Source organism: Coffea arabica, chromosome 11c, assembly GCF_036785885.1.
Source record: "Coffea arabica cultivar ET-39 chromosome 11c, Coffea Arabica ET-39 HiFi, whole genome shotgun sequence".
NCBI classification, from domain to species: Eukaryota; Viridiplantae; Streptophyta; class Magnoliopsida; order Gentianales; family Rubiaceae; genus Coffea; species Coffea arabica.
Window position 1 is genome coordinate 529,507 of NC_092330.1, and position 12,150 is coordinate 541,656.

Here is a 12,150-nt window from a genome sequence, read left to right on the forward strand (position 1 = left end):
TCAAATCAAGACCGTGCCAAAGCTATGATTTTTCTTCGTCATCATTTAGATGAAGGATTAAAATCAGAATATCTTACTGTTAAAGATCCTCTTGTTCTTTGGCGAGATTTGAAAGAAAGATTCGACCACCTGAAGTTGGTCGTTCTTCCAAAAGCCCGATATGATTGGTTTCACTTACGGCTGCAAGATTTTAAATCTGTCAAAGAATATAATTCAGCTATGTTCAGAATCACTTCTCAATTATCATTATGTGATGAAAAAGTCACTGATGAAGATATGTTAGAGAAAACATTTTCTACTTTTCATGTCTCTAACATGCTCCTGCAGCAGCAATATCGAGAGAAGGAGTTTACAAAATATTCTGAACTTATTGCATGTCTTCTCTTGGCTGAACAAAACAATGAATTGTTGCTGAAAAATCATGAGTCCCGACCAACTGGTGCAAGTCCATTCCCTGAAGCGAATGCGACCCAATTTCAAAATTCTGGTCGAGGTCGTGGCTGTGAGGACTCGCAAATTTCTTGTATTTTTCTCAAAAATACCATTTTATTTGAAAATTATTATTTATCAAAGGCCACTACCCAAATATTTCACACTAAGTGTAAATAAACCTAGAAAATAGGGTTTTACGTTTCGGTTTCAAGTTTGAGCAAAATTAGGGCTTTTGCGATTTTCCGCCGGAGGAATTTTCGGTACTGGCCAAGGATCAATTTGATGATTAAAAGTGACTTTTAAGTGAGAAATAATATGTGAGTAGTAGCAATGATATAAGGTTAGTGAATGGGAAGTAAAAACCCTAGTACGTGAGTTTTTAAGAAAAAAGGCGCGAACCGGCGGGTCCCGCGCACTACCGATTGAACGCGCCGTTTGACCACCATTTTTTCCTTACCAAACAAAATTATTGAACTTGAGCAAAATATCTTCTCTCTTGGCAGCAAGCTTGACCGAATTTGAGGCTAGAAAATAACAAGAAAGAAAGAGAAAAAAAGAAAGGTGGTGGTGGCGACAAGTCCTCAAGGTTTCTTGACCAAGACAAAGACCATCTATTTAACACCAAAATTCAGCAACTTTACTCTTCATTTCTGCATCCTTGGCCGAGAGAAAGAGGGAAGAAAACACCAAGGGAGAACACTTCATCTCTTCTTCAATCCAACAACTAAGTGAGGAATCAAACAAAAGAAACCGATTAAACTTGTTCTTGAGTGATTAGTTAGTGATTTGTGGTGAGACTTTGGAAGGAGAAAGTTTGGGCTATCCTTAGTGAACTCTAGTCAAGGTAAGAAAGCTTATCTCTCTAAGTTTTACTTTCAATTTTGTTAAATTAAGCTTAGCAACTTGATTTTGTAGTGGAATCATGGATATTATCATGTTTTAGAAGTTTTCCCCTTTTTATTTGATGAACTAGGGTTTGGGAAAATTCTGCCCAATTTATTGTATGGTGCTTATATGTTGAAATTAAGGTTATAAGAGAGGCTTTGGCAGTGATTAGACCAAGAAATTAAGGAAAGTTCCACTAAAAACTAGAAATTCCAGAATCTGGAAATTTTTTCCCAACATTCTGTCCGAATTTGTAACTGTATGTTAGAGGCCGAATTGGCCTTGGGTCAAAGAAGGAAAGTTGTAGATAATGGTATTTTATAGGTGTCTACAAAATTTCAGCTCAATCGGAGCAACGTAGGTCATGAAAAGTCCAAAATACCCTTACTGTTTTAAATATTTCTCCAGCAGTCCGTTTCATCAGTTAAGTCCAGTTTATCACATTTTTTGACTAGGAGCCGTACTGATTTAGCTTTTTGCCGAAACATGAAAGTTGTAGGATTTTGTCTTAGGTTTCAAATGCCTCTAAGAACATCTGAATTGGACTTTTGTACACTGAGTTATGTCCATTACAGTGTAATGCGATTAAACAGCCGACGAATTGGTTTCTGGTTTAGTAATTTGAAATTTTGACCAAGCTACATTAGAAACTGGACTAAGTGACCTTCATGAACATTTTAGCTCTGTGTCTTAGCTTCGAAACGGCATAGGTTGCGTCTCAATCTGATAAGCGTACCCTCGGATATATTATTTCCGCATTCATACGTCAAATCTGTCTTGTGCCAAATTGAATTTCTGCACTTGTTATTGTTGTAATTCTTGTTATTATGATATTGTGAGCCTATGGAACGGATCTTGACATGAATTGTTGATATATGTGATGTTAGGTTGTGGTTGAGAAAAATAATGAAGCCTAAATGGCTGGAAAATTAGGTAAACACAAAGGGTATGTTGCCCGAATTTTTACTCGAGGTCTAGAAAACTATATTAGCGACTTGAGTGAAGGTTAAGTACTTATTACTTGAACTAGCAAGGACCTTTGCTACTATGTTTCTCGAGTGTTATACGTTAGAACTTGGCCGAACTTGTACCCTTGAAGAAAAGCCTAATGGCCAATGTAAACTTGAATTTCCTTGTACTTTCAACTCAAGTATTATTTCCAAGCATCTATGTTACAAAACCTTATGATTTGAAAAGCGAGCAAGTTTTCACGAGTGTCTTTCAAATGAATTTCAATTGGTCAATTCTTAATGAACGGAACGTTTAAGTTTCGAATCCTACTCGTATTTCAAAGTTCTCAAACTGAAATTTTCTCGCAGATTTGGACTCCAAACCCGGAGTACCACCTCGACGCGAGAACTAGAAGCACTATTGTGGTGAGTGCTTTCAAATATCCGATTGTACTTGATGCCTGTGTTCCTTACATGACTTGTGTGAATACATGAAAATGAATGATAGTGCAAGGGTATACTTTACCGCACTTGCTCTAATATGACTTGTTCTTGCTATTGAATATACTTGACTTGCTTTACATGTACTTGAAATATGTCTTGCCTGGAATTCCAGAAACCCTGTGGCTAGTTAATCGAGTCGAGCCGGCAAGGGTCTGGTCGATTAGATAACGAACCCTGGGTTACTAGTTAAGTCGAGTGGAGTGTTATCTCCTCGGCAATCCGGTATACTCGAGTATTACCACCCGTGTTTCGTGTGGCGTGCGGGCCCGAGAAAGGGGGTTGATCGGCGGACGGGGATTGGCGTGTAGTAAAGTTTTATTTTGGATTTGTTATTACTTGAAAGTTGACGGAGTGTCAACTACCCATTGATCAAGCTGGAATGGAGCCGAGATATGATTACCGTATCCTTATTTGTGATTGCAAACTTGATATTATTTGATTAGTTGAAGTACTATTTCCCTGATTATGACTTGTTTGCTCGCTATTTCACTATTACTATGTTATTCCTTGCTTGTTGGCCAATTTGATATTTGGAATTTCGCTGGATTTCGGCTCACCCTTTTAGTTTTATTTTCCTTACAGGGGTACGAGTGAAGCGTGAGAAGTGTAAAGGCTAGCGTAGTCTAGTTACTTTAGACTTTGTTTTGAATTTTGGTTTTGTACTCGCGCTATTCCTCGAATGGAACATTTTGTACTTGGATTGTATATATTTTGAACTAGTTTAAGTATATCGAAACTTTGTACCTTGATTTCTATCAATGTAAATTATAAGCTTGAATTGCGGATATTATTAATGGTTCTTGGTGTGTGCACGTGATTCGAGTGAGTGAGTCCTGGCGAGAGTTGGGCAGGCGGTCCGCCGAACCCTCTGGTACGCCTTAGGGGGAGGTGAGGTCGTCTCAGTGGGCGTGGACGTGATCGTAGTAAATTTGTGCCCCGTGAAAATTTTAACCGTGACAAGCAACAAAATGTTTCCCAAAAGAAGGAAAATAACTACGATCAGAAAAATGGAGAAAAGAAAGTTTATGAAGAAAAATGCTACCGGTGTGGTATGGAAGGTCATTGGTTTCGTACCTGTCGTACAGCCGAACATCTTGTTGACCTCTATCAAGCATCATTGAAAAAGAAAGACAAAGGTGTTGAGACAAATTTCATTGATCAAAAGAATGACTATGATGATGGTGATGATGCTGACATGACAAACCTCGATGTTGCTGATTTTTTTGAACATCCTGAAGATATCAACAAATATCCCATGATTATTTAGATATTTTTATGATGCTTTATATCTTTCATATAATTTCCTTTCCATTGAATATTTATTTTCCCATCTTTATTAATATTTATTTTTGTTTGAAATTTTCTTCCTGAAGAAGAAATGGATGTTAAATATTTGGGATTAAATAATTGTGATGATGATATTTGTCTCATTGATAGTGCTACTACGCACACCATATTGAAAAATACTTGTTTGAAAATGGGAGAGACAAATGTTAATACCATTAGTGGTAGTGCAAAATTGATTGAAGGCTCCGGAAGAGCCACTATATTTCTCCCTGAAGGGACTAAAATTATTGTAAATAATGCACTATTCTCTCCCAAGTCTCGAAGAAACTTAATGAGTTTTAAAGATATCCGCAAAAATGGATATCATATCGAGACAATGACTGAGACAAATGGTGAATTTTTATTAATCACAAGTATCATTTATGGGAAAAAATGCGAAATAGAAAAATTACCTTCTTTTTCTTCTGGGTTATATTATGCACAAATTAGTGCAATTAAAATTCATCACCTAGTAGACCAGAAGTCTACTCATCACGATGATTTTATGATTTGGCATGATCGTCTCGGACATCCTGGATCTATAATGATGAGATGAATAATTGAGAATTCACATAGCCACTTATTGAAAAGTAAAAAAGTATTAAAAGCCAATGAATTCTCTTGTGCTGCTTGTTCTCAAGGGAAATTAATTATTAGACCATCACAAGTTAAAGTTGGGACTGAATCCCCTGCATTTCTAGAACGAATTCATGGTGATATATGTGGCCCTATAGATCCACCATGTGGACCATTTCAATATTTTATGGTGCTAATTGATGCATCAACTAGATGGTCACATGTATGTTTATTATCTACTCGCAACTTGGCATTTGCGAGATTGCTTGCTCAAATAATTAAATTGCGAGCATAATTTTCAGATTTTTCAATAAAGAAAATTCATCTAGATAATGCTGGTGAATATTCGTCACATGCTTTTGACGATTATTGTATGTCCATTGAAATAACTGTTGAATATACTGTAGCCTATGTTCACACACAAAATGGTCTAGCCGAATCACTTATTAAACGGCTACAATTAATTGCTAGACCATTGTTGATGAGGTCTAAGCTTCCTTCATCTGCTTGGGGACATGCTATTTTACATGCAGCAACACTTGTGAGAATTAGGCCGACAAATTATCACATTTATTCTTCCATACAATTAACTTTTGGTTATGAGCCAAATATTTCTCATTTACGAATATTTGGTTGTGCGGTGTATGTTCCAATTGCACCGTCCCAACGTCGTAAATTGGGCCCACAAAGAAGATTGGGGATATATGTCGGATATGAATTACCTTCAATCATTAAGTATATGGAACCATTAACAGGTGATTTATTTACTGCGAGATTTACAGATTGTCATTTTGATGAATCACATTTTCCGACATTAGGAGGAGATAAAAATCAAGCGAAAAAGGAAATCACTTGGAAAATATCATTGAATTTCCTTGATTCTCGTACTAAAGAATGTGAATTAGAAGTTCAAAGGATTATACATTTGCAAAAAATTACAAATCAATTACCGGATGCATTTAATGACTCCAAAAGAGTTACTAAATCACATATTCCTGCTGAAAATGCTCCGATTAAAATTGATATCCCTGAAGGATAAATCACAAGTGCTAATGAGTGTAAAGCACACCTGAAGCGTGGGAGACCTCTTGGTTCCAAAGATAAAAATCCTCGAAAGAAAAGAGGAGTAGATGAATCAACAATTAGTAACAAAATTCAACCTCCTGAAGAGGTCGCTCCTAAAGAGCTAATTCTTGAAGAGAATGAAATTATAGAAAATTCAATAAATTTTGTCACTTCAAGAAAAAGTTGGAACCGAAAAGAAATAATTATTGATAATATTTTCGCATATAATATAGCACTTGATATTATGGCAGAGGACGAGGATCATGAGCTTAGATCGGTTGATGAATGTCGAGGTAGAAATGATTGGCCAAAATGGAAAGATGCGATCCAATCTGAATTGGACTCACTAGCTAAAAGAAAAGTTTTTGGACCTGTAGTCCAAACACCTGAATGTGTAAAGCCAGTAGGATATAAATGGGTATTTGTGAGAAAAAGAAATGAAAAAAATGAAATTGTGAGATATAAAACAAGACTTGTAGCCCAAGGATTTTCACTAAGGCCTGGATTTGATTATGATGAAACGTATTCACCTGTAGTGGATGCTATCACATTTAGATATCTTGTGAGTTTTGCAGTACATGAAAAATTAGATATGCGTCTAATGGACGTCGTTACTGCATATTTATATGGGAATCTTGAAAATGATATTTATATGAGAATTTCCGAAGGATTCAACATGCCTGAAGCATGCAAATCAAATTCTAAAAATATTTATTCTATTAAATTACAAAGGTCTCTGTATGGGTTCAAACAATCTGGACGTATGTGGTATAATCGTCTCAATGAATGTCTGACAAAAGAAGGTTATACCAATGATCCAATATGTCCATGTGTTTTTATCAAGAAAAATGGATCAAATTTTGTGATAATTGTGATATATGTTGATAATCTAAATTTAATTGGAACTCCTGAAGAGATTCAAAAGAGTGTTGAATATTTGAAAAAAGAATTTGAGATCAAAAATTTTGGAAAGACAAAATTCTGCCTTGGTTTACAAATTGAGCATTTGAAAGGTGGAATTTTTGTCCACCAAACTGCTTATACCCGGAAGGTATTAAAGCGATTTTATATAGACAAAACACATACATTAAGTACCCCAATGGTTGTCAGATCATTAGATCCTAATAAGGATCCTTTTAGACCACGAAAGGAAAATGAAGAGATACTTGGTCCTGAAGTACCATATCTCAGTGCAATTGGTGCACTAGTGTATCTTGCTAATTGTACAAGACCTGATATATCATTTGCAGTAAATTTATTAGCAAGATTTAGTTCCTCGCCCACAAGACGACATTGGAATGGTATTAAACATATTTTTCGCTATCTCCAAGGAACAATAGATCTTGGTTTATTTTATTCAAATAAATTCAAATCAGAATTGGTTGGTTATGCTGATGCTGGGTATTTATCCGACCCGCATAAAGCAAGGTCTCAGATTGTTTATTTATTTACATATGGAGGCACAGCCATTTCTTGGTGATCTACAAAGCAATCACTAGCCGCCACTTCATCGAATCATGCTGAAATAATAGCAATTCATGAAGCCAGTCGAGAATGTGTTTGGTTAAGATCAATGACCCACTATATCCGGAAGAATTGTGAGATATCCTCCGGAAAAGAAAATTCTCCAACTATATTATATGAAAATAATGCAGCTTGTATAGCTCAATTGAAAGGAGGATATATTAAAGGAGATAGGACGAAACATATTTCACCAAAATTCTTTTTTACTCATGATTTGCAAAAGAATGGTGAAATTGATGTGCAACAAATCAGATCAGATAATAATCTGGCCGATTTATTTACCAAGGCATTACCAACTGCGACATTTGAGAAATTGGTGAAGAGTATTGGAATGCAACGATTAAAAGATCTCAAATGACGTTTGCATCAGGGGGAGAAATTATTACACAAGAATAGTGTACTCTTTTTCCTTCACTAGGGTTTTTGGTCCCACTGGATTTTTCCCTAGTAAGGTTTTAACGAGGCATATTCTTTGTGTAATGGACATCCAAGGGGGAGTGTTATGAAATAACAAAAATGTGGATGTCCCTTTGTATTCTCAAGGGGATTAATTCATGATTTTATGGCTACTTATGTATATAAGTTACAATTCATAAATCCATTCATGTAGTGGAGAAACCGTTTCATAGGTTTCTTCATATTATTATAGTAGTGGATGTTTAATAAAATTTATATACCTTTAATCTTGTAGTACCTATATATAGAGATACATTGAAACCCTTTGGGTGTATTTTTGTATCTTGTTGAAATATAAGGATATCATTCTCCCTTTCTCTAATACTTCTTCAATTCCTATTGTAGTATCTTCATTTTATTAGTTTTATAACAAATTTCAAATTTTACATAATTGTTATTCATCCAATAATAATAGTGTATTATACACTATCAGTGTATATAAGATTTACTTAATTTTTTTTAAAATTTTTCTTCTTCATGTGGGTCTTCTCAAGTAATTTGATTTTAAAGTATCGATCAAAATCTATTGGTTTGAAACAATTTAATAAACTAAAGTGTTTCCTTAATTAACTAACTATTAAATTCTCTTTAGTGAAACCATAGATAAATGCAAAAACTCTTCTTAATTGGAAATGAAAGAAAGGAAAAATGAATATTTTCTTTAGGGATAATTTCAGAAACCTCCCCTGAGGTTTCTGATAATTTCACTGAGCTCTCCTGAGATTTGAAAAATTACACATACTTTTCTTGTCATTTAAAATGGTAATACTACCCTTAAATATTTTAATGAATTGCCCTTGTGTGGTATACTTATATTTAGAATGACTTTTAAAATTATTTTTTCATTCTTATTCCTTCTTATTCCTTTTTATTTTAATTTTTTCTCAATAAAACTATAAAATTACCACTATTATCTCTAATTTCTATTGTAATCAAATGTCAAACTAGTAATTTTTTTAATGAGTTAATTTTATACGTAATCCAATATTTTTTGCTAATCTTTGTTTTCTATTTTTTAGTATTAAAATTAACAATAAATCAAAAAAGAATTGCCCAAAACCACTAGTAAATTATAATAATCCCACTACTCAAAAAATTCATAAACTATGAATCAATTATTTCAACATTTTATTTTCTATCTTATAAATCTAAATTTGTAATAAAATACTATCAAAAGTGTCGTATCAATGATTATTATAGTCGTTTATCAAATAGTACGTATGAACATAAAAAATTCGGCACCTTTTCCTTATAATTACATTAGATAATCTTATAATTCTATAGGGAAGTAAATTAAAACTCATGACACAAGGACATTTTTGGGTATTCATTTAAAAATTTGACCAAGCCAATATTATTTTAGATTTTGTTACTAAAACTATAAAATCAAACGAGGTATGTGTAATTTTTCAAACCTCAGGGGAGGTCAGTGAAATTGTTAGAAATCCCAGGAGAGGTTTCTGAAATTATTCCTTTTCTTTAAGTTGTTATTTACTTTCTATGATTAAAAATTTCAAATCATGATCCTTGTTTGAATTCAAAATAGGTCGTATTTAATATATGCACGTAGATGACAAAACCAAAACAACTAGCAAATGATTCGACAAATTGAAATAGAGCAATATGCCAAATAAGATATGACAAAGCTGTTAATTAAACCAAGAGCAATTAATGTGGGGGTTTAAAACAAAACAAAAGGGGGTAAAATGATAACATATTTGAGTTCATCATTATCAAGAGGTTTTCTACATAATTTCATTTGTTTTAAGATATACATGAAGGATATATTCCATTTGCAAGCTAGATGGAATATCATGTAATTCTAAATGAGTTTCTAATCAATATACAAATAAATAAAGTAAGAAATCTTTATTATCTTAACTTGAAAAAATTTATGAGCCAAGTTAAATAAGCTTTTAGGTGAGTTATGAGATGAAAACTATTAATTGTTCAAATGGTATATCTAGAAACTAATTGAAAATCGTTCTAAATTTACTATTGTAACGATTTTTAGATAATTCTGACATCCTATAGCATTTCTTGGCAAGGCTTTAGCACCTCAAAATCTAACAATGTCTGTATATGAAAAAGAATTATTTGCTTTAGTGCTAGCTGTGATCAAATGGAAACATTAGTTGGTTGGCCATCACTTCATTATAAGAACAACAAATCATCAGGCTTTCAAATATCTCTTGGAACAAAGGCTTACACATACATTACAACACAAATGGCTTACCAAGTTACTGTTAGGTTTGGATTATGAGATCCAATATAAAAAAGGTTCTGATAATGAGGTAGCAGATACACTATCCAGGAGAAGAACAGAAGATACAAATGAGATTCCTAAAATAGAAGTGATCAATCTGTGTGCAATCTCTTCAGTCAAACTAGGATGCATGGGTACAGGAGCTACTTGGCAGTTATGAAGGTGACACAGTGGCTCAAAACATCATTTTCACAACTACTGTTAGATCTAGCCTCCAATCCTGGCTACCAATTAGAAAATAGGATGTTGAAATTCAAAGGCAATTTGTATGTAGGGGCTGCTAATTGTTGGATCTCAATATTGCATTAATAAATGCAAATAATTTGTACCATCAAAAGTTAATTTGCCATGGGTTGAGGTGCAGACTAAGTTTTAAAATTGTTGAAAAAGAGTACACGAACAACTTCTGATCTTCAAAGGTAACCACCTTGAATTTGATAGCAACTAAGAAGTCCAGTAGGGTTGAGGCAAGTAGAATGCTTAAGATGACACGCGCCCCTACAGTATTTTTTAACCGATGTAGAAGGTTTAGTGCACCGCCTCTAGGATACAACAGTCCAACTCTATGATTGTTACTGCTCTTTAATCTGCACAACCGAGAGAAATAGAAGCTTCCTAATATCTTACTTTACCCAAAGAAAATCAAAATGAGGGAGAAAGAAATGAGTGTAGGGAAAAATAGTATTTAGATAATTTTTTGTTGAGAGAAGCGTATATATAAAAAATTCTCCAAAAACTTCACTACTTATAGGCTACACATACCTTTAGAAAACAGGTATCATGGTTTTTTCATACTAAATTGTGGTTAATTTATAGAATTTTGTAACCTAAAAATTTATTCATATTTGAATGGCTTATAAAGACTCAATAATTCTTCATTTGACCAAATAATTCATTTGTAACTGTTATTCAAATAGTTGTATAATAACTCCATTCAAAATTTATTGTAACTCCCAATATTATAATTCCCATAACTCCCAAATAAATTATTATAGCTCCTTGTAAATGCAAAATCAATATGCTATGCTAAGCGAAAGTTTTTTGAAAAATATCATATGTTATTAGACTACATGGGAGAATCATCTTTGTACTCAGTTGAATCTGTCTTGCAATGGTTACAAAACATCCTCCATATTAGTTCTTCTGTGTTTAAAGCTCTAGGTGCTTTGTAATTATCTTAAATTTTCAGCCAACTACATTCTATATACACTTAAGTATAGTGCTATTCTTTTTGTAATGTTGTTGCAGTCATTGAAACAAGTAAAACTGAAGAAGGCATTGAGATTCAACCATTGTGTTATATAATATTTTGTATCCTGCAAAAAAAATATATTGTACAAACACAAGCAAACGGGTTCTCATTCTAACCTTAACTTTCTTGTCTATCTGAATCTACATCTAATATTGCTCTATGACTCAAATGGATTTCGTGATGATCAAATCATCACAATTTGTCATAGCATTTCTCATCGGAATTTAACTGTAAAGGATGGAAACTTTGATGAAGGATGGAGCACCTACTTTGAAGACACTCTAATAAAAAAGGATCACACGATATTTCTCTGTAATAGAGCAAATTTCACATATGATGGAATGGGATTTTGTACTTCACATCAACTTATCTATTTGAGGTGCATGAATCCTCTTCCAATGTTTTCTCATCAACCAAGAGGTATTCTTGAAAATGAGATCTCTATGACAGTTAGCTCATCTATAAATAGATTCTGATCCATGACGTGATGGATTGTGACACTTTCCATCAAATTATTTCTTCAAAGCACAAGGTGGTATAGAGCTTCCTTATGTTGATTTGATATACATCTATAAGTTTCTTGTTTTGACAATCAAGCCTTACACATTGTTTACTTGTAGAAATTCTAGAGTTTGCTGCTTTCAAATTAGAAGAAAAGCGCACTCTATCAATTGTTCTTAGCACCCCCGGGGTTGGCTCGGCTGGTGCTGGGAGTGCCTCCTTAGGTCCTGGCACTGTGTGGTCGCGGTTCGATCTCTCCTATCATCTTGTGTCTCCTGGGGGGTAGGGGGCATAAGTGGAGTGGGAATAGTCAGGCCCGGAAATATAATCCGTTGAATCCCGGATACCCACTACGTCAGAAAAAAAAAATGTTCTTAGCAGTGGAACTAAAACTTACCATATTGGATATCAGG